Raw genomic sequence first — 20324 nt, 5'->3', positions numbered from 1 at the left:
CAAATGAACAAAAAGCATTGAATTCAATTCTTTCTGATTTTAGAAACTGCATTAAAGAAGGGGTGCACCGGTCCTGGAGATACTGCAATACCAGGTCAATGCGTGGAGTGGACAGAGCAAGCTCTTTTTCCATCTCCCTGTTCTAAAAATCCATTTAATATATGGTCCCCAGATAGGGGACGTATCAGATATTAAACTGATAAGAACAGATACTACACTTGATCTTAGCCAAAAGGCCGAGAAGCGATAACCAGAATTGGTTTCCGACTACGGTGCCACCCAAGGATTCTGAAAAGTCCATTTGTGGAGATGGCCACCTGGACTCCCGTTAAGAAGACATGCTGTCAACCTCTAGATCCCTCACATGCCTGCACTTTTCGGCTTGCTGCTGCTGCAATCCACGCGTTTTAGATCTGCATAACTCCACCTCTTTTAGCACAGTACCCTCAACCCCCGGCTGTTCCCACCCGCCTCAACACCGTTGGAAGGGAGGAGAACCAATTAAGGCGGGGGGGGGGGTGGAACGAGCAGCTGTCTACCCTTAGCAGGAGGGTTGCTGATTAATTACCTCTCCTGCTGCTGCTGCTGCTGGCTGTCCAGCAGCAGACTGAAGGTGGCTGCTGCTGTGCGCAGGTATATAAAGGCTCAGAGCCTATTATGACACGCGCAGCCAGCGTTCCATTGCCACATTCCGTCTACTGCAGGCGGGATACCTGGATGGCTGAATGTCACTGAGAAGCTCACAGAGACCGCCATAAGCAACAGTTTAAAAGAATGCCACAGACTAATCAACCAAACTTTTTGGGTTGGTTTCTCTTTTATAGTCTGCAGGCATTAAATGAAAGAAGTCAGTGTTCCAGCAGAGGGAGACAACGTTTCAGAAAAGGCATTGTAGCAAACCAAAAAAGAAATTTTAAGCGCAGCAGAGTAACCAGCTCACATACCTGTTAGCTCAGGTGAGTTTAAAAGGCTGCTGTTGATAACAAGGGCATTTGCTAAATAGATGGTGTGTGTGCAACAATATACTGAAAGGTCAATTATATTGTGCAGCTTATCTCACCACCTGTAGTTATTTAGGTGAAAGCTCCAAAATGCTTGCCTAATATGTCTGTTTATCCAAAAGGAAGTATAGAGGGAGAGCTAGATAGATAGCATTGCATTACATTACATGGCAATGCAATGCACAGTTGCTGAAGTTGAACCAAAATGAGCTTGTCATCTGGCTTCTGCAACTTTTAACATGAAAAATCCAATGAGGAGAAGAAAAGCAAAGCCAAAGAGTCCATCCCAAAATCCGACAAACAAGCCAAATGAACAAAAAGCATTGAATTCAATTCTTTCTGATTTTAGAAACTGCATTAAAGAAGGGGTGCACCGGTCCTGGAGATACTGCAATACCAGGTCAATGCGTGGAGTGGACAGAGCAAGCTCTTTTTCCATCTCCCTGTTCTAAAAATCCATTTAATATATGGTCCCCAGATAGGGGACGTATCAGATATTAAACTGATAAGAACAGATACTACACTTGATCTTAGCCAAAAGGCCGAGAAGCGATAACCAGAATTGGTTTCCGACTACGGTGCCACCCAAGGATTCTGAAAAGTCCATTTGTGGAGATGGCCACCTGGACTCCCGTTAAGAAGACATGCTGTCAACCTCTAGATCCCTCACATGCCTGCACTTTTCGGCTTGCTGCTGCTGCAATCCACGCGTTTTAGATCTGCATAACTCCACCTCTTTTAGCACAGTACCCTCAACCCCCGGCTGTTCCCACCCGCCTCAACACCGTTGGAAGGGAGGAGAACCAATTAAGGCGGGGGGGGGGGGGGTGGAACGAGCAGCTGTCTACCCTTAGCAGGAGGGTTGCTGATTAATTACCTCTCCTGCTGCTGCTGCTGCTGGCTGTCCAGCAGCAGACTGAAGGTGGCTGCTGCTGTGCGCAGGTATATAAAGGCTCAGAGCCTATTATGACACGTGCAGCCAGCGTTCCATTGCCACATTCCGTCTACTGCAGGCGGGATACCTGGATGGCTGAATGTCACTGAGAAGCTCACAGAGACCGCCATAAGCAACAGTTTAAAAGAATGCCACAGACTAATCAACCAAACTTTTTGGGTTGGTTTCTCTTTTATAGTCTGCAGGCATTAAATGAAAGAAGTCAGTGTTCCAGCAGAGGGAGACAACGTTTCAGAAAAGGCATTGTAGCAAACCAAAAAAGAAATTTTAAGCGCAGCAGAGTAACCAGCTCACATACCTGTTAGCTCAGGTGAGTTTAAAAGGCTGCTGTTGATAACAAGGGCATTTGCTAAATAGATGGTGTGTGTGCAACAATATACTGAAAGGTCAATTATATTGTGCAGCTTATCTCACCACCTGTAGTTATTTAGGTGAAAGCTCCAAAATGCTTGCCTAATATGTCTGTTTATCCAAAAGGAAGTATAGAGGGAGAGCTAGATAGATAGCATTGCATTACATTACATGGCAATGCAATGCACAGTTGCTGAAGTTGAACCAAAATGAGCTTGTCATCTGGCTTCTGCAACTTTTAACATGAAAAATCCAATGAGGAGAAGAAAAGCAAAGCCAAAGAGTCCATCCCAAAATCCGACAAACAAGCCAAATGAACAAAAAGCATTGAATTCAATTCTTTCTGATTTTAGAAACTGCATTAAAGAAGGGGTGCACCGGTCCTGGAGATACTGCAATACCAGGTCAATGCGTGGAGTGGACAGAGCAAGCTCTTTTTCCATCTCCCTGTTCTAAAAATCCATTTAATATATGGTCCCCAGATAGGGGACGTATCAGATATTAAACTGATAAGAACAGATACTACACTTGGTCTTAGCCAAAAGGCCGAGAAGCGATAACCAGAATTGGTTTCCGACTACGGTGCCACCCAAGGATTCTGAAAAGTCCATTTGTGGAGATGGCCACCTGGACTCCCGTTAAGAAGACATGCTGTCAACCTCTAGATCCCTCACATGCCTGCACTTTTCGGCTTGCTGCTGCTGCAATCCACGCGTTTTAGATCTGCATAACTCCACCTCTTTTAGCACAGTACCCTCAACCCCCGGCTGTTCCCACCCGCCTCAACACCGTTGGAAGGGAGGAGAACCAATTAAGGCGGGGGGGGGGGGGGGTGGAACGAGCAGCTGTCTACCCTTAGCAGGAGGGTTGCTGATTAATTACCTCTCCTGCTGCTGCTGCTGCTGGCTGTCCAGCAGCAGACTGAAGGTGGCTGCTGCTGTGCGCAGGTATATAAAGGCTCAGAGCCTATTATGACACGCGCAGCCAGCGTTCCATTGCCACATTCCGTCTACTGCAGGCGGGATACCTGGATGGCTGAATGTCACTGAGAAGCTCACAGAGACCGCCATAAGCAACAGTTTAAAAGAATGCCACAGACTAATCAACCAAACTTTTTGGGTTGGTTTCTCTTTTATAGTCTGCAGGCATTAAATGAAAGAAGTCAGTGTTCCAGCAGAGGGAGACAACGTTCCAGAAAAGGCATTGTAGCAAACCAAAAAAGAAATTTTAAGCGCAGCAGAGTAACCAGCTCACATACCTGTTAGCTCAGGTGAGTTTAAAAGGCTGCTGTTGATAACAAGGGCATTTGCTAAATAGATGGTGTGTGTGCAACAATATACTGAAAGGTCAATTATATTGTGCAGCTTATCTCACCACCTGTAGTTATTTAGGTGAAAGCTCCAAAATGCTTGCCTAATATGTCTGTTTATCCAAAAGGAAGTATAGAGGGAGAGCTAGATAGATAGCATTGCATTACATTACATGGCAATGCAATGCACAGTTGCTGAAGTTGAACCAAAATGAGCTTGTCATCTGGCTTCTGCAACTTTTAACATGAAAAATCCAATGAGGAGAAGAAAAGCAAAGCCAAAGAGTCCATCCCAAAATCCGACAAACAAGCCAAATGAACAAAAAGCATTGAATTCAATTCTTTCTGATTTTAGAAACTGCATTAAAGAAGGGGTGCACCGGTCCTGGAGATACTGCAATACCAGGTCAATGCGTGGAGTGGACAGAGCAAGCTCTTTTTCCATCTCCCTGTTCTAAAAATCCATTTAATATATGGTCCCCAGATAGGGGACGTATCAGATATTAAACTGATAAGAACAGATACTACACTTGATCTTAGCCAAAAGGCCGAGAAGCGATAACCAGAATTGGTTTCCGACTACGGTGCCACCCAAGGATTCTGAAAAGTCCATTTGTGGAGATGGCCACCTGGACTCCCATTAAGAAGACATGCTGTCAACCTCTAGATCCCTCACATGCCTGCACTTTTCGGCTTGCTGCTGCTGCAATCCACGCGTTTTAGATCTGCATAACTCCACCTCTTTTAGCACAGTACCCTCAACCCCCGGCTGTTCCCACCCGCCTCAACACCGTTGGAAGGGAGGAGAACCAATTAAGGCGGGGGGGGGGGGGGGGTGGAACGAGCAGCTGTCTACCCTTAGCAGGAGGGTTGCTGATTAATTACCTCTCCTGCTGCTGCTGCTGCTGGCTGTCCAGCAGCAGACTGAAGATGGCTGCTGCTGTGCGCAGGTATATAAAGGCTCAGAGCCTATTATGACACACGCAGCCAGCGTTCCATTGCCACATTCCGTCTACTGCAGGCGGGATACCTGGATGGCTGAATGTCACTGAGAAGCTCACAGAGACCGCCATAAGCAACAGTTTAAAAGAATGCCACAGACTAACCAACCAAACTTTTTGGGTTGGTTTCTCTTTTATAGTCTGCAGGCATTAAATGAAAGAAGTCAGTGTTCCAGCAGAGGGAGACAACGTTTCAGAAAAGGCATTGTAGCAAACCAAAAAAGAAATTTTAAGCGCAGCAGAGTAACCAGCTCACATACCTGTTAGCTCAGGTGAGTTTAAAAGGCTGCTGTTGATAACAAGGGCATTTGCTAAATAGATGGTGTGTGTGCAACAATATACTGAAAGGTCAATTATATTGTGCAGCTTATCTCACCACCTGTAGTTATTTAGGTGAAAGCTCCAAAATGCTTGCCTAATATGTCTGTTTATCCAAAAGGAAGTATAGAGGGAGAGCTAGATAGATAGCATTGCATTACATTACATGGCAATGCAATGCACAGTTGCTGAAGTTGAACCAAAATGAGCTTGTCATCTGGCTTCTGCAACTTTTAACATGAAAAATCCAATGAGGAGAAGAAAAGCAAAGCCAAAGAGTCCATCCCAAAATCCGACAAACAAGCCAAATGAACAAAAAGCATTGAATTCAATTCTTTCTGATTTTAGAAACTGCATTAAAGAAGGGGTGCACCGGTCCTGGAGATACTGCAATACCAGGTCAATGCGTGGAGTGGACAGAGCAAGCTCTTTTTCCATCTCCCTGTTCTAAAAATCCATTTAATATATGGTCCCCAGATAGGGGACGTATCAGATATTAAACTGATAAGAACAGATACTACACTTGATCTTAGCCAAAAGGCCGAGAAGCGATAACCAGAATTGGTTTCCGACTACGGTGCCACCCAAGGATTCTGAAAAGTCCATTTGTGGAGATGGCCACCTGGACTCCCGTTAAGAAGACATGCTGTCAACCTCTAGATCCCTCACATGCCTGCACTTTTCGGCTTGCTGCTGCTGCAATCCACGCGTTTTAGATCTGCATAACTCCACCTCTTTTAGCACAGTACCCTCAACCCCCGGCTGTTCCCACCCGCCTCAACACCGTTGGAAGGGAGGAGAACCAATTAAGGCGGGGGGGGGGGGTGGAACGAGCAGCTGTCTACCCTTAGCAGGAGGGTTGCTGATTAATTACCTCTCCTGCTGCTGCTGCTGCTGGCTGTCCAGCAGCAGACTGAAGGTGGCTGCTGCTGTGCGCAGGTATATAAAGGCTCAGAGCCTATTATGACACGCGCAGCCAGCGTTCCATTGCCACATTCCGTCTACTGCAGGCGGGATACCTGGATGGCTGAATGTCACTGAGAAGCTCACAGAGACCGCCATAAGCAACAGTTTAAAAGAATGCCACAGACTAATCAACCAAACTTTTTGGGTTGGTTTCTCTTTTATAGTCTGCAGGCATTAAATGAAAGAAGTCAGTGTTCCAGCAGAGGGAGACAACGTTTCAGAAAAGGCATTGTAGCAAACCAAAAAAGAAATTTTAAGCGCAGCAGAGTAACCAGCTCACATACCTGTTAGCTCAGGTGAGTTTAAAAGGCTGCTGTTGATAACAAGGGCATTTGCTAAATAGATGGTGTGTGTGCAACAATATACTGAAAGGTCAATTATATTGTGCAGCTTATCTCACCACCTGTAGTTATTTAGGTGAAAGCTCCAAAATGCTTGCCTAATATGTCTGTTTATCCAAAAGGAAGTATAGAGGGAGAGCTAGATAGATAGCATTGCATTACATTACATGGCAATGCAATGCACAGTTGCTGAAGTTGAACCAAAATGAGCTTGTCATCTGGCTTCTGCAACTTTTAACATGAAAAATCCAATGAGGAGAAGAAAAGCAAAGCCAAAGAGTCCATCCCAAAATCCGACAAACAAGCCAAATGAACAAAAAGCATTGAATTCAATTCTTTCTGATTTTAGAAACTGCATTAAAGAAGGGGTGCACCGGTCCTGGAGATACTGCAATACCAGGTCAATGCGTGGAGTGGACAGAGCAAGCTCTTTTTCCATCTCCCTGTTCTAAAAATCCATTTAATATATGGTCCCCAGATAGGGGACGTATCAGATATTAAACTGATAAGAACAGATACTACACTTGATCTTAGCCAAAAGGCCGAGAAGCGATAACCAGAATTGGTTTCCGACTACGGTGCCACCCAAGGATTCTGAAAAGTCCATTTGTGGAGATGGCCACCTGGACTCCCATTAAGAAGACATGCTGTCAACCTCTAGATCCCTCACATGCCTGCACTTTTCGGCTTGCTGCTGCTGCAATCCACGCGTTTTAGATCTGCATAACTCCACCTCTTTTAGCACAGTACCCTCAACCCCCGGCTGTTCCCACCCGCCTCAACACCGTTGGAAGGGAGGAGAACCAATTAAGGCGGGGGGGGGGGGGGGGGGTGGAACGAGCAGCTGTCTACCCTTAGCAGGAGGGTTGCTGATTAATTACCTCTCCTGCTGCTGCTGCTGCTGGCTGTCCAGCAGCAGACTGAAGGTGGCTGCTGCTGTGCGCAGGTATATAAAGGCTCAGAGCCTATTATGACACACGCAGCCAGCGTTCCATTGCCACATTCCGTCTACTGCAGGCGGGATACCTGGATGGCTGAATGTCACTGAGAAGCTCACAGAGACCGCCATAAGCAACAGTTTAAAAGAATGCCACAGACTAACCAACCAAACTTTTTGGGTTGGTTTCTCTTTTATAGTCTGCAGGCATTAAATGAAAGAAGTCAGTGTTCCAGCAGAGGGAGACAACGTTTCAGAAAAGGCATTGTAGCAAACCAAAAAAGAAATTTTAAGCGCAGCAGAGTAACCAGCTCACATACCTGTTAGCTCAGGTGAGTTTAAAAGGCTGCTGTTGATAACAAGGGCATTTGCTAAATAGATGGTGTGTGTGCAACAATATACTGAAAGGTCAATTATATTGTGCAGCTTATCTCACCACCTGTAGTTATTTAGGTGAAAGCTCCAAAATGCTTGCCTAATATGTCTGTTTATCCAAAAGGAAGTATAGAGGGAGAGCTAGATAGATAGCATTGCATTACATTACATGGCAATGCAATGCACAGTTGCTGAAGTTGAACCAAAATGAGCTTGTCATCTGGCTTCTGCAACTTTTAACATGAAAAATCCAATGAGGAGAAGAAAAGCAAAGCCAAAGAGTCCATCCCAAAATCCGACAAACAAGCCAAATGAACAAAAAGCATTGAATTCAATTCTTTCTGATTTTAGAAACTGCATTAAAGAAGGGGTGCACCGGTCCTGGAGATACTGCAATACCAGGTCAATGCGTGGAGTGGACAGAGCAAGCTCTTTTTCCATCTCCCTGTTCTAAAAATCCATTTAATATATGGTCCCCAGATAGGGGACGTATCAGATATTAAACTGATAAGAACAGATACTACACTTGATCTTAGCCAAAAGGCCGAGAAGCGATAACCAGAATTGGTTTCCGACTACGGTGCCACCCAAGGATTCTGAAAAGTCCATTTGTGGAGATGGCCACCTGGACTCCCGTTAAGAAGACATGCTGTCAACCTCTAGATCCCTCACATGCCTGCACTTTTCGGCTTGCTGCTGCTGCAATCCACGCGTTTTAGATCTGCATAACTCCACCTCTTTTAGCACAGTACCCTCAACCCCCGGCTGTTCCCACCCGCCTCAACACCGTTGGAAGGGAGGAGAACCAATTAAGGCGGGGGGGGGGGTGGAACGAGCAGCTGTCTACCCTTAGCAGGAGGGTTGCTGATTAATTACCTCTCCTGCTGCTGCTGCTGCTGGCTGTCCAGCAGCAGACTGAAGGTGGCTGCTGCTGTGCGCAGGTATATAAAGGCTCAGAGCCTATTATGACACGCGCAGCCAGCGTTCCATTGCCACATTCCGTCTACTGCAGGCGGGATACCTGGATGGCTGAATGTCACTGAGAAGCTCACAGAGACCGCCATAAGCAACAGTTTAAAAGAATGCCACAGACTAATCAACCAAACTTTTTGGGTTGGTTTCTCTTTTATAGTCTGCAGGCATTAAATGAAAGAAGTCAGTGTTCCAGCAGAGGGAGACAACGTTTCAGAAAAGGCATTGTAGCAAACCAAAAAAGAAATTTTAAGCGCAGCAGAGTAACCAGCTCACATACCTGTTAGCTCAGGTGAGTTTAAAAGGCTGCTGTTGATAACAAGGGCATTTGCTAAATAGATGGTGTGTGTGCAACAATATACTGAAAGGTCAATTATATTGTGCAGCTTATCTCACCACCTGTAGTTATTTAGGTGAAAGCTCCAAAATGCTTGCCTAATATGTCTGTTTATCCAAAAGGAAGTATAGAGGGAGAGCTAGATAGATAGCATTGCATTACATTACATGGCAATGCAATGCACAGTTGCTGAAGTTGAACCAAAATGAGCTTGTCATCTGGCTTCTGCAACTTTTAACATGAAAAATCCAATGAGGAGAAGAAAAGCAAAGCCAAAGAGTCCATCCCAAAATCCGACAAACAAGCCAAATGAACAAAAAGCATTGAATTCAATTCTTTCTGATTTTAGAAACTGCATTAAAGAAGGGGTGCACCGGTCCTGGAGATACTGCAATACCAGGTCAATGCGTGGAGTGGACAGAGCAAGCTCTTTTTCCATCTCCCTGTTCTAAAAATCCATTTAATATATGGTCCCCAGATAGGGGACGTATCAGATATTAAACTGATAAGAACAGATACTACACTTGATCTTAGCCAAAAGGCCGAGAAGCGATAACCAGAATTGGTTTCCGACTACGGTGCCACCCAAGGATTCTGAAAAGTCCATTTGTGGAGATGGCCACCTGGACTCCCGTTAAGAAGACATGCTGTCAACCTCTAGATCCCTCACATGCCTGCACTTTTCGGCTTGCTGCTGCTGCAATCCACGCGTTTTAGATCTGCATAACTCCACCTCTTTTAGCACAGTACCCTCAACCCCCGGCTGTTCCCACCCGCCTCAACACCGTTGGAAGGGAGGAGAACCAATTAAGGCGGGGGGGGGGGTGGAACGAGCAGCTGTCTACCCTTAGCAGGAGGGTTGCTGATTAATTACCTCTCCTGCTGCTGCTGCTGCTGGCTGTCCAGCAGCAGACTGAAGGTGGCTGCTGCTGTGCGCAGGTATATAAAGGCTCAGAGCCTATTATGACACGCGCAGCCAGCGTTCCATTGCCACATTCCGTCTACTGCAGGCGGGATACCTGGATGGCTGAATGTCACTGAGAAGCTCACAGAGACCGCCATAAGCAACAGTTTAAAAGAATGCCACAGACTAATCAACCAAACTTTTTGGGTTGGTTTCTCTTTTATAGTCTGCAGGCATTAAATGAAAGAAGTCAGTGTTCCAGCAGAGGGAGACAGCGTTTCAGAAAAGGCATTGTAGCAAACCAAAAAAGAAATTTTAAGCGCAGCAGAGTAACCAGCTCACATACCTGTTAGCTCAGGTGAGTTTAAAAGGCTGCTGTTGATAACAAGGGCATTTGCTAAATAGATGGTGTGTGTGCAACAATATACTGAAAGGTCAATTATATTGTGCAGCTTATCTCACCACCTGTAGTTATTTAGGTGAAAGCTCCAAAATGCTTGCCTAATATGTCTGTTTATCCAAAAGGAAGTATAGAGGGAGAGCTAGATAGATAGCATTGCATTACATTACATGGCAATGCAATGCACAGTTGCTGAAGTTGAACCAAAATGAGCTTGTCATCTGGCTTCTGCAACTTTTAACATGAAAAATCCAATGAGGAGAAGAAAAGCAAAGCCAAAGAGTCCATCCCAAAATCCGACAAACAAGCCAAATGAACAAAAAGCATTGAATTCAATTCTTTCTGATTTTAGAAACTGCATTAAAGAAGGGGTGCACCGGTCCTGGAGATACTGCAATACCAGGTCAATGCGTGGAGTGGACAGAGCAAGCTCTTTTTCCATCTCCCTGTTCTAAAAATCCATTTAATATATGGTCCCCAGATAGGGGACGTATCAGATATTAAACTGATAAGAACAGATACTACACTTGATCTTAGCCAAAAGGCCGAGAAGCGATAACCAGAATTGGTTTCCGACTACGGTGCCACCCAAGGATTCTGAAAAGTCCATTTGTAGAGATGGCCACCTGGACTCCCGTTAAGAAGACATGCTGTCAACCTCTAGATCCCTCACATGCCTGCACTTTTCGGCTTGCTGCTGCTGCAATCCACGCGTTTTAGATCTGCATAACTCCACCTCTTTTAGCACAGTACCCTCAACCCCCGGCTGTTCCCACCCGCCTCAACACCGTTGGAAGGGAGGAGAACCAATTAAGGCGGGGGGGGGTGGAACGAGCAGCTGTCTACCCTTAGCAGGAGGGTTGCTGATTAATTACCTCTCCTGCTGCTGCTGCTGCTGGCTGTCCAGCAGCAGACTGAAGGTGGCTGCTGCTGTGCGCAGGTATATAAAGGCTCAGAGCCTATTATGACACGCGCAGCCAGCGTTCCATTGCCACATTCCGTCTACTGCAGGCGGGATACCTGGATGGCTGAATGTCACTGAGAAGCTCACAGAGACCGCCATAAGCAACAGTTTAAAAGAATGCCACAGACTAATCAACCAAACTTTTTGGGTTGGTTTCTCTTTTATAGTCTGCAGGCATTAAATGAAAGAAGTCAGTGTTCCAGCAGAGGGAGACAACGTTTCAGAAAAGGCATTGTAGCAAACCAAAAAAGAAATTTTAAGCGCAGCAGAGTAACCAGCTCACATACCTGTTAGCTCAGGTGAGTTTAAAAGGCTGCTGTTGATAACAAGGGCATTTGCTAAATAGATGGTGTGTGTGCAACAATATACTGAAAGGTCAATTATATTGTGCAGCTTATCTCACCACCTGTAGTTATTTAGGTGAAAGCTCCAAAATGCTTGCCTAATATGTCTGTTTATCCAAAAGGAAGTATAGAGGGAGAGCTAGATAGATAGCATTGCATTACATTACATGGCAATGCAATGCACAGTTGCTGAAGTTGAACCAAAATGAGCTTGTCATCTGGCTTCTGCAACTTTTAACATGAAAAATCCAATGAGGAGAAGAAAAGCAAAGCCAAAGAGTCCATCCCAAAATCCGACAAACAAGCCAAATGAACAAAAAGCATTGAATTCAATTCTTTCTGATTTTAGAAACTGCATTAAAGAAGGGGTGCACCGGTCCTGGAGATACTGCAATACCAGGTCAATGCGTGGAGTGGACAGAGCAAGCTCTTTTTCCATCTCCCTGTTCTAAAAATCCATTTAATATATGGTCCCCAGATAGGGGACGTATCAGATATTAAACTGATAAGAACAGATACTACACTTGATCTTAGCCAAAAGGCCGAGAAGCGATAACCAGAATTGGTTTCCGACTACGGTGCCACCCAAGGATTCTGAAAAGTCCATTTGTGGAGATGGCCACCTGGACTCCCGTTAAGAAGACATGCTGTCAACCTCTAGATCCCTCACATGCCTGCACTTTTCGGCTTGCTGCTGCTGCAATCCACGCGTTTTAGATCTGCATAACTCCACCTCTTTTAGCACAGTACCCTCAACCCCCGGCTGTTCCCACCCGCCTCAACACCGTTGGAAGGGAGGAGAACCAATTAAGGCGGGGGGGGGGGTGGAACGAGCAGCTGTCTACCCTTAGCAGGAGGGTTGCTGATTAATTACCTCTCCTGCTGCTGCTGCTGCTGGCTGTCCAGCAGCAGACTGAAGGTGGCTGCTGCTGTGCGCAGGTATATAAAGGCTCAGAGCCTATTATGACACGCGCAGCCAGCGTTCCATTGCCACATTCCGTCTACTGCAGGCGGGATACCTGGATGGCTGAATGTCACTGAGAAGCTCACAGAGACCGCCATAAGCAACAGTTTAAAAGAATGCCACAGACTAATCAACCAAACTTTTTGGGTTGGTTTCTCTTTTATAGTCTGCAGGCATTAAATGAAAGAAGTCAGTGTTCCAGCAGAGGGAGACAACGTTTCAGAAAAGGCATTGTAGCAAACCAAAAAAGAAATTTTAAGCGCAGCAGAGTAACCAGCTCACATACCTGTTAGCTCAGGTGAGTTTAAAAGGCTGCTGTTGATAACAAGGGCATTTGCTAAATAGATGGTGTGTGTGCAACAATATACTGAAAGGTCAATTATATTGTGCAGCTTATCTCACCACCTGTAGTTATTTAGGTGAAAGCTCCAAAATGCTTGCCTAATATGTCTGTTTATCCAAAAGGAAGTATAGAGGGAGAGCTAGATAGATAGCATTGCATTACATTACATGGCAATGCAATGCACAGTTGCTGAAGTTGAACCAAAATGAGCTTGTCATCTGGCTTCTGCAACTTTTAACATGAAAAATCCAATGAGGAGAAGAAAAGCAAAGCCAAAGAGTCCATCCCAAAATCCGACAAACAAGCCAAATGAACAAAAAGCATTGAATTCAATTCTTTCTGATTTTAGAAACTGCATTAAAGAAGGGGTGCACCGGTCCTGGAGATACTGCAATACCAGGTCAATGCGTGGAGTGGACAGAGCAAGCTCTTTTTCCATCTCCCTGTTCTAAAAATCCATTTAATATATGGTCCCCAGATAGGGGACGTATCAGATATTAAACTGATAAGAACAGATACTACACTTGATCTTAGCCAAAAGGCCGAGAAGCGATAACCAGAATTGGTTTCCGACTACGGTGCCACCCAAGGATTCTGAAAAGTCCATTTGTGGAGATGGCCACCTGGACTCCCGTTAAGAAGACATGCTGTCAACCTCTAGATCCCTCACATGCCTGCACTTTTCGGCTTGCTGCTGCTGCAATCCACGCGTTTTAGATCTGCATAACTCCACCTCTTTTAGCACAGTACCCTCAACCCCCGGCTGTTCCCACCCGCCTCAACACCGTTGGAAGGGAGGAGAACCAATTAAGGCGGGGGAGGGGGGGTGGAACGAGCAGCTGTCTACCCTTAGCAGGAGGGTTGCTGATTAATTACCTCTCCTGCTGCTGCTGGCTGTCCAGCAGCAGACTGAAGGTGGCTGCTGCTGTGCGCAGGTATATAAAGGCTCAGAGCCTATTATGACACGCGCAGCCAGCGTTCCATTGCCACATTCCGTCTACTGCAGGCGGGATACCTGGATGGCTGAATGTCACTGAGAAGCTCACAGAGACCGCCATAAGCAACAGTTTAAAAGAATGCCACAGACTAATCAACCAAACTTTTTGGGTTGGTTTCTCTTTTATAGTCTGCAGGCATTAAATGAAAGAAGTCAGTGTTCCAGCAGAGGGAGACAACGTTTCAGAAAAGGCATTGTAGCAAACCAAAAAAGAAATTTTAAGCGCAGCAGAGTAACCAGCTCACATACCTGTTAGCTCAGGTGAGTTTAAAAGGCTGCTGTTGATAACAAGGGCATTTGCTAAATAGATGGTGTGTGTGCAACAATATACTGAAAGGTCAATTATATTGTGCAGCTTATCTCACCACCTGTAGTTATTTAGGTGAAAGCTCCAAAATGCTTGCCTAATATGTCTGTTTATCCAAAAGGAAGTATAGAGGGAGAGCTAGATAGATAGCATTGCATTACATTACATGGCAATGCAATGCACAGTTGCTGAAGTTGAACCAAAATGAGCTTGTCATCTGGCTTCTGCAACTTTTAACATGAAAAATCCAATGAGGAGAAGAAAAGCAAAGCCAAAGAGTCCATCCCAAAATCCGACAAACAAGCGAAATGAACAAAAAGCATTGAATTCAATTCTTTCTGATTTTAGAAACTGCATTAAAGAAGGGGTGCACCGGTCCTGGAGATACTGCAATACCAGGTCAATGCGTGGAGTGGACAGAGCAAGCTCTTTTTCCATCTCCCTGTTCTAAAAATCCATTTAATATATGGTCCCCAGATAGGGGACGTATCAGATATTAAACTGATAAGAACAGATACTACACTTGATCTTAGCCAAAAGGCCGAGAAGCGATAACCAGAATTGGTTTCCGACTACGGTGCCACCCAAGGATTCTGAAAAGTCCATTTGTGGAGATGGCCACCTGGACTCCCGTTAAGAAGACATGCTGTCAACCTCTAGATCCCTCCATTGCCTGCACTTTTCGGCTTGCTGCTGCTGCAATCCACGCGTTTTAGATCTGCATAACTCCACCTCTTTTAGCACAGTACCCTCAACCCCCGGCTGTTCCCACCCGCCTCAACACCGTTGGAAGGGAGGAGAACCAATTAAGGCGGGGGGGGGGGTGGAACGAGCAGCTGTCTACCCTTAGCAGGAGGGTTGCTGATTAATTACCTCTCCTGCTGCTGCTGCTGCTGGCTGTCCAGCAGCAGACTGAAGGTGGCTGCTGCTGTGCGCAGGTATATAAAGGCTCAGAGCCTATTATGACACGCGCAGCCAGCGTTCCATTGCCACATTCCGTCTACTGCAGGCGGGATACCTGGATGGCTGAATGTCACTGAGAAGCTCACAGAGACCGCCATAAGCAACAGTTTAAAAGAATGCCACAGACTAATCAACCAAACTTTTTGGGTTGGTTTCTCTTTTATAGTCTGCAGGCATTAAATGAAAGAAGTCAGTGTTCCAGCAGAGGGAGACAACGTTTCAGAAAAGGCATTGTAGCAAACCAAAAAAGAAATTTTAAGCGCAGCAGAGTAACCAGCTCACATACCTGTTAGCTCAGGTGAGTTTAAAAGGCTGCTGTTGATAACAAGGGCATTTGCTAAATAGATGGTGTGTGTGCAACAATATACTGAAAGGTCAATTATATTGTGCAGCTTATCTCACCACCTGTAGTTATTTAGGTGAAAGCTCCAAAATGCTTGCCTAATATGTCTGTTTATCCAAAAGGAAGTATAGAGGGAGAGCTAGATAGATAGCATTGCATTACATTACATGGCAATGCAATGCACAGTTGCTGAAGTTGAACCAAAATGAGCTTGTCATCTGGCTTCTGCAACTTTTAACATGAAAAATCCAATGAGGAGAAGAAAAGCAAAGCCAAAGAGTCCATCCCAAAATCCGACAAACAAGCCAAATGAACAAAAAGCATTGAATTCAATTCTTTCTGATTTTAGAAACTGCATTAAAGAAGGGGTGCACCGGTCCTGGAGATACTGCAATACCAGGTCAATGCGTGGAGTGGACAGAGCAAGCTCTTTTTCCATCTCCCTGTTCTAAAAATCCATTTAATATATGGTCCCCAGATAGGGGACGTATCAGATATTAAACTGATAAGAACAGATACTACACTTGATCTTAGCCAAAAGGCCGAGAAGCGATAACCAGAATTGGTTTCCGACTACGGTGCCACCCAAGGATTCTGAAAAGTCCATTTGTGGAGATGGCCACCTGGACTCCCGTTAAGAAGACATGCTGTCAACCTCTAGATCCCTCACATGCCTGCACTTTTCGGCTTGCTGCTGCTGCAATCCACGCGTTTTAGATCTGCATAACTCCACCTCTTTTAGCACAGTACCCTCAACCCCTGGCTGTTCCCACCCGCCTCAACACCGTTGGAAGGGAGGAGAACCAATTCAGGCGGGGGGGGGGGGGGGGTGGAACGAGCAGCTGTCTACCCTTAGCAGGAGGGTTGCTGATTAATTACCTCTCCTGCTGCTGCTGCTGCTGGCTGTCCAGCAGCAGACTGAAGGTGGCTGCTGCTGTGCGCAGGTATATAAAGGCTCAGAGCCTATTATGACACGCGCAGCCAGCGTTCCATTGCCACATTCCGTCTACTGCAGGCGGGATACCTGGATGGCTGAATGTCACTGAGAAGCTCACAGAGACCGCCATAAGCAACAGTTTAAAAGAATGCCACAGACTAATCAACCAAACTTTTTGGGTTGGTTTCTCTTTTATAGTCTGCAGGCATTAAATGAAAGAAGTCAGTGTTCCAGCAGAGGGAGACAACGTTTCAGAAAAGGCATTGTAGCAAACCAAAAAAGAAATTTTAAGCGCAGCAGAGTAACCAGCTCACATACCTGTTAGCTCAGGTGAGTTTAAAAGGCTGCTGTTGATAACAAGGGCATTTGCTAAATAGATGGTGTGTGTGCAACAATATACTGAAAGGTCAATTATATTGTGCAGCTTATCTCACCACCTGTAGTTATTTAGGTGAAAGCTCCAAAATGCTTGCCTAATATGTCTGTTTATCCAAAAGGAAGTATAGAGGGAGAGCTAGATAGATAGCATTGCATTACATTACATGGCAATGCAATGCACAGTTGCTGAAGTTGAACCAAAATGAGCTTGTCATCTGGCTTCTGCAACTTTTAACATGAAAAATCCAATGAGGAGAAGAAAAGCAAAGCCAAAGAGTCCATCCCAAAATCCGACAAACAAGCCAAATGAACAAAAAGCATTGAATTCAATTCTTTCTGATTTTAGAAACTGCATTAAAGAAGGGGTGCACCGGTCCTGGAGATACTGCAATACCAGGTCAATGCGTGGAGTGGACAGAGCAAGCTCTTTTTCCATCTCCCTGTTCTAAAAATCCATTTAATATATGGTCCCCAGATAGGGGACGTATCAGATATTAAACTGATAAGAACAGATACTACACTTGATCTTAGCCAAAAGGCCGAGAAGCGATAACCAGAATTGGTTTCCGACTACGGTGCCACCCAAGGATTCTGAAAAGTCCATTTGTGGAGATGGCCACCTGGACTCCCGTTAAGAAGACATGCTGTCAACCTCTAGATCCCTCACATGCCTGCACTTTTCGGCTTGCTGCTGCTGCAATCCACGCATTTTAGATCTGCATAACTCCACCTCTTTTAGCACAGTACCCTCAACCCCCGGCTGTTCCCACCCGCCTCAACACCGTTGGAAGGGAGGAGAACCAATTAAGGCGGGGGGGGGTGGAACGAGCAGCTGTCTACCCTTAGCAGGAGGGTTGCTGATTAATTACCTCTCCTGCTGCTGCTGCTGGCTGTCCAGCAGCAGACTGAAGGTGGCTGCTGCTGTGCGCAGGTATATAAAGGCTCAGAGCCTATTATGACACGTGCAGCCAGCGTTCCATTGCCACATTCCGTCTACTGCAGGCGGGATACCTGGATGGCTGAATGTCACTGAGAAGCTCACAGAGACCGCCATAAGCAACAGTTTAAAAGAATGCCACAGACTAATCAACCAAACCTTTTGGGTTGGTTTCTCTTTTATAGTCTGCAGGCATTAAATGAAAGAAGTCAGTGTTCCAGCAGAGGGAGACAACGTTTCAGAAAAGGCATTGTAGCAAACCAAAAAAGAAATTTTAAGCGCAGCAGAGTAACCAGCTCACATACCTGTTAGCTCAGGTGAGTTTAAAAGGCTGCTGTTGATAACAAGGGCATTTGCTAAATAGATGGTGTGTGTGCAACAATATACTGAAAGGTCAATTATATTGTGCAGCTTATCTCACCACCTGTAGTTATTTAGGTGAAAGCTCCAAAATGCTTGCCTAATATGTCTGTTTATCCAAAAGGAAGTATAGAGGGAGAGCTAGATAGATAGCATTGCATTACATTACATGGCAATGCAATGCACAGTTGCTGAAGTTGAACCAAAATGAGCTTGTCATCTGGCTTCTGCAACTTTTAACATGAAAAATCCAATGAGGAGAAGAAAAGCAAAGCCAAAGAGTCCATCCCAAAATCCGACAAACAAGCCAAATGAACAAAAAGCATTGAATTCAATTCTTTCTGATTTTAGAAACTGCATTAAAGAAGGGGTGCACCGGTCCTGGAGATACTGCAATACCAGGTCAATACGTGGAGTGGACAGAGCAAGCTCTTTTTCCATCTCCCTGTTCTAAAAATCCATTTAATATATGGTCCCCAGATAGGGGACGTATCAGATATTAAACTGATAAGAACAGATACTACACTTGATCTTAGCCAAAAGGCCGAGAAGCGATAACCAGAATTGGTTTCCGACTACGGTGCCACCCAAGGATTCTGAAAAGTCCATTTGTGGAGATGGCCACCTGGACTCCCGTTAAGAAGACATGCTGTCAACCTCTAGATCCCTCACATGCCTGCACTTTTCGGCTTGCTGCTGCTGCAATCCACGCGTTTTAGATCTGCATAACTCCACCTCTTTTAGCACAGTACCCTCAACCCCCGGCTGTTCCCACCCGCCTCAACACCGTTGGAAGGGAGGAGAACCAATTAAGGCGGGGGGGGGGGTGGAACGAGCAGCTGTCTACCCTTAGCAGGAGGGTTGCTGATTAATTACCTCTCCTGCTGCTGCTGCTGCTGGCTGTCCAGCAGCAGACTGAAGGTGGCTGCTGCTGTGCGCAGGTATATAAAGGCTCAGAGCCTATTATGACACGCGCAGCCAGCGTTCCATTGCCACATTCCGTCTACTGCAGGCGGGATACCTGGATGGCTGAATGTCACTGAGAAGCTCACAGAGACCGCCATAAGCAACAGTTTAAAAGAATGCCACAGACTAATCAACCAAACTTTTTGGGTTGGTTTCTCTTTTATAGTCTGCAGGCATTAAATGAAAGAAGTCAGTGTTCCAGCAGAGGGAGACAACGTTTCAGAAAAGGCATTGTAGCAAACCAAAAAAGAAATTTTAAGCGCAGCAGAGTAACCAGCTCACATACCTGTTAGCTCAGGTGAGTTTAAAAGGCTGCTGTTGATAACAAGGGCATTTGCTAAATAGATGGTGTGTGTGCAACAATATACTGAAAGGTCAATTATATTGTGCAGCTTATCTCACCACCTGTAGTTATTTAGGTGAAAGCTCCAAAATGCTTGCCTAATATGTCTGTTTATCCAAAAGGAAGTATAGAGGGAGAGCTAGATAGATAGCATTGCATTACATTACATGGCAATGCAATGCACAGTTGCTGAAGTTGAACCAAAATGAGCTTGTCATCTGGCTTCTGCAACTTTTAACATGAAAAATCCAATGAGGAGAAGAAAAGCAAAGCCAAAGAGTCCATCCCAAAATCCGACAAACAAGCCAAATGAACAAAAAGCATTGAATTCAATTCTTTCTGATTTTAGAAACTGCATTAAAGAAGGGGTGCACCGGTCCTGGAGATACTGCAATACCAGGTCAATGCGTGGAGTGGACAGAGCAAGCTCTTTTTCCATCTCCCTGTTCTAAAAATCCATTTAATATATGGTCCCCAGATAGGGGACGTATCAGATATTAAACTGATAAGAACAGATACTACACTTGATCTTAGCCAAAAGGCCGAGAAGCGATAACCAGAATTGGTTTCCGACTACGGTGCCACCCAAGGATTCTGAAAAGTCCATTTGTGGAGATGGCCACCTGGACTCCCGTTAAGAAGACATGCTGTCAACCTCTAGATCCCTCACATGCCTGCACTTTTCGGCTTGCTGCTGCTGCAATCCACGCGTTTTAGATCTGCATAACTCCACCTCTTTTAGCACAGTACCCTCAACTCCCGGCTGTTCCCACCCGCCTCAACACCGTTGGAAGGGAGGAGAACCAATTAAGGCGGGGGGGGGGGTGGAACGAGCAGCTGTCTACCCTTAGCAGGAGGGTTGCTGATTAATTACCTCTCCTGCTGCTGCTGCTGCTGGCTGTCCAGCAGCAGACTGAAGGTGGCTGCTGCTGTGCGCAGGTATATAAAGGCTCAGAGCCTATTATGACACACGCAGCCAGCGTTCCATTGCCACATTCCGTCTACTGCAGG

General features: G+C 45.5%; 16 non-coding genes across 16 annotated transcripts; all 16 read right to left on the bottom strand.

Moving 5' to 3' along the window:
- Nucleotides 1-57: 57 nt before the first annotated feature.
- Nucleotides 58-248, bottom strand: LOC141181060 (U2 spliceosomal RNA). Its single transcript, XR_012256673.1, has one exon. It is a non-coding gene; the product is annotated as a U2 spliceosomal RNA (small nuclear RNA).
- Nucleotides 249-1364: 1116 nt separating this feature from the next.
- On the bottom strand, nt 1365-1555 carry LOC141181059 (U2 spliceosomal RNA). The gene has a single exon (XR_012256672.1). It is a non-coding gene; the product is annotated as a U2 spliceosomal RNA (small nuclear RNA).
- Nucleotides 1556-2674: 1119 nt separating this feature from the next.
- On the bottom strand, nt 2675-2865 carry LOC141181700 (U2 spliceosomal RNA). Its single transcript, XR_012257252.1, has one exon. It is a non-coding gene; the product is annotated as a U2 spliceosomal RNA (small nuclear RNA).
- Nucleotides 2866-3985: 1120 nt separating this feature from the next.
- On the bottom strand, nt 3986-4176 carry LOC141181058 (U2 spliceosomal RNA). Its single transcript, XR_012256671.1, has one exon. It is a non-coding gene; the product is annotated as a U2 spliceosomal RNA (small nuclear RNA).
- A 1121-nt stretch (nt 4177-5297) lies between these two features.
- Nucleotides 5298-5488, bottom strand: LOC141181057 (U2 spliceosomal RNA). Its single transcript, XR_012256670.1, has one exon. It is a non-coding gene; the product is annotated as a U2 spliceosomal RNA (small nuclear RNA).
- A 1117-nt stretch (nt 5489-6605) lies between these two features.
- On the bottom strand, nt 6606-6796 carry LOC141181056 (U2 spliceosomal RNA). The gene has a single exon (XR_012256669.1). It is a non-coding gene; the product is annotated as a U2 spliceosomal RNA (small nuclear RNA).
- Nucleotides 6797-7919: 1123 nt separating this feature from the next.
- Nucleotides 7920-8110, bottom strand: LOC141181053 (U2 spliceosomal RNA). The gene has a single exon (XR_012256667.1). It is a non-coding gene; the product is annotated as a U2 spliceosomal RNA (small nuclear RNA).
- Nucleotides 8111-9226: 1116 nt separating this feature from the next.
- LOC141181052 (U2 spliceosomal RNA) lies at nt 9227-9417 on the bottom strand. The gene has a single exon (XR_012256666.1). It is a non-coding gene; the product is annotated as a U2 spliceosomal RNA (small nuclear RNA).
- A 1116-nt stretch (nt 9418-10533) lies between these two features.
- On the bottom strand, nt 10534-10724 carry LOC141181051 (U2 spliceosomal RNA). The gene has a single exon (XR_012256665.1). It is a non-coding gene; the product is annotated as a U2 spliceosomal RNA (small nuclear RNA).
- A 1114-nt stretch (nt 10725-11838) lies between these two features.
- Nucleotides 11839-12029, bottom strand: LOC141181050 (U2 spliceosomal RNA). Its single transcript, XR_012256664.1, has one exon. It is a non-coding gene; the product is annotated as a U2 spliceosomal RNA (small nuclear RNA).
- A 1116-nt stretch (nt 12030-13145) lies between these two features.
- LOC141181049 (U2 spliceosomal RNA) lies at nt 13146-13336 on the bottom strand. The gene has a single exon (XR_012256663.1). It is a non-coding gene; the product is annotated as a U2 spliceosomal RNA (small nuclear RNA).
- Nucleotides 13337-14448: 1112 nt separating this feature from the next.
- On the bottom strand, nt 14449-14639 carry LOC141181048 (U2 spliceosomal RNA). Its single transcript, XR_012256662.1, has one exon. It is a non-coding gene; the product is annotated as a U2 spliceosomal RNA (small nuclear RNA).
- Nucleotides 14640-15755: 1116 nt separating this feature from the next.
- On the bottom strand, nt 15756-15946 carry LOC141181047 (U2 spliceosomal RNA). Its single transcript, XR_012256661.1, has one exon. It is a non-coding gene; the product is annotated as a U2 spliceosomal RNA (small nuclear RNA).
- A 1121-nt stretch (nt 15947-17067) lies between these two features.
- On the bottom strand, nt 17068-17258 carry LOC141181046 (U2 spliceosomal RNA). The gene has a single exon (XR_012256660.1). It is a non-coding gene; the product is annotated as a U2 spliceosomal RNA (small nuclear RNA).
- A 1111-nt stretch (nt 17259-18369) lies between these two features.
- On the bottom strand, nt 18370-18560 carry LOC141181563 (U2 spliceosomal RNA). Its single transcript, XR_012257128.1, has one exon. It is a non-coding gene; the product is annotated as a U2 spliceosomal RNA (small nuclear RNA).
- Nucleotides 18561-19676: 1116 nt separating this feature from the next.
- LOC141181045 (U2 spliceosomal RNA) lies at nt 19677-19867 on the bottom strand. The gene has a single exon (XR_012256659.1). It is a non-coding gene; the product is annotated as a U2 spliceosomal RNA (small nuclear RNA).
- Between the last annotated feature and the right edge of the window lie 457 nt (nt 19868-20324).

The sequence above is a fragment of the Phyllobates terribilis genome, unplaced genomic scaffold, assembly GCF_046119375.1.
Source record: "Phyllobates terribilis strain yellow unplaced genomic scaffold, ASM4611937v1 Scaffold_34__1_contigs__length_13252353, whole genome shotgun sequence".
NCBI lineage: Eukaryota > Metazoa > Chordata > Amphibia > Anura > Dendrobatidae > Phyllobates > Phyllobates terribilis.
This window is presented reverse-complemented; position numbering and strand designations above follow the sequence as displayed.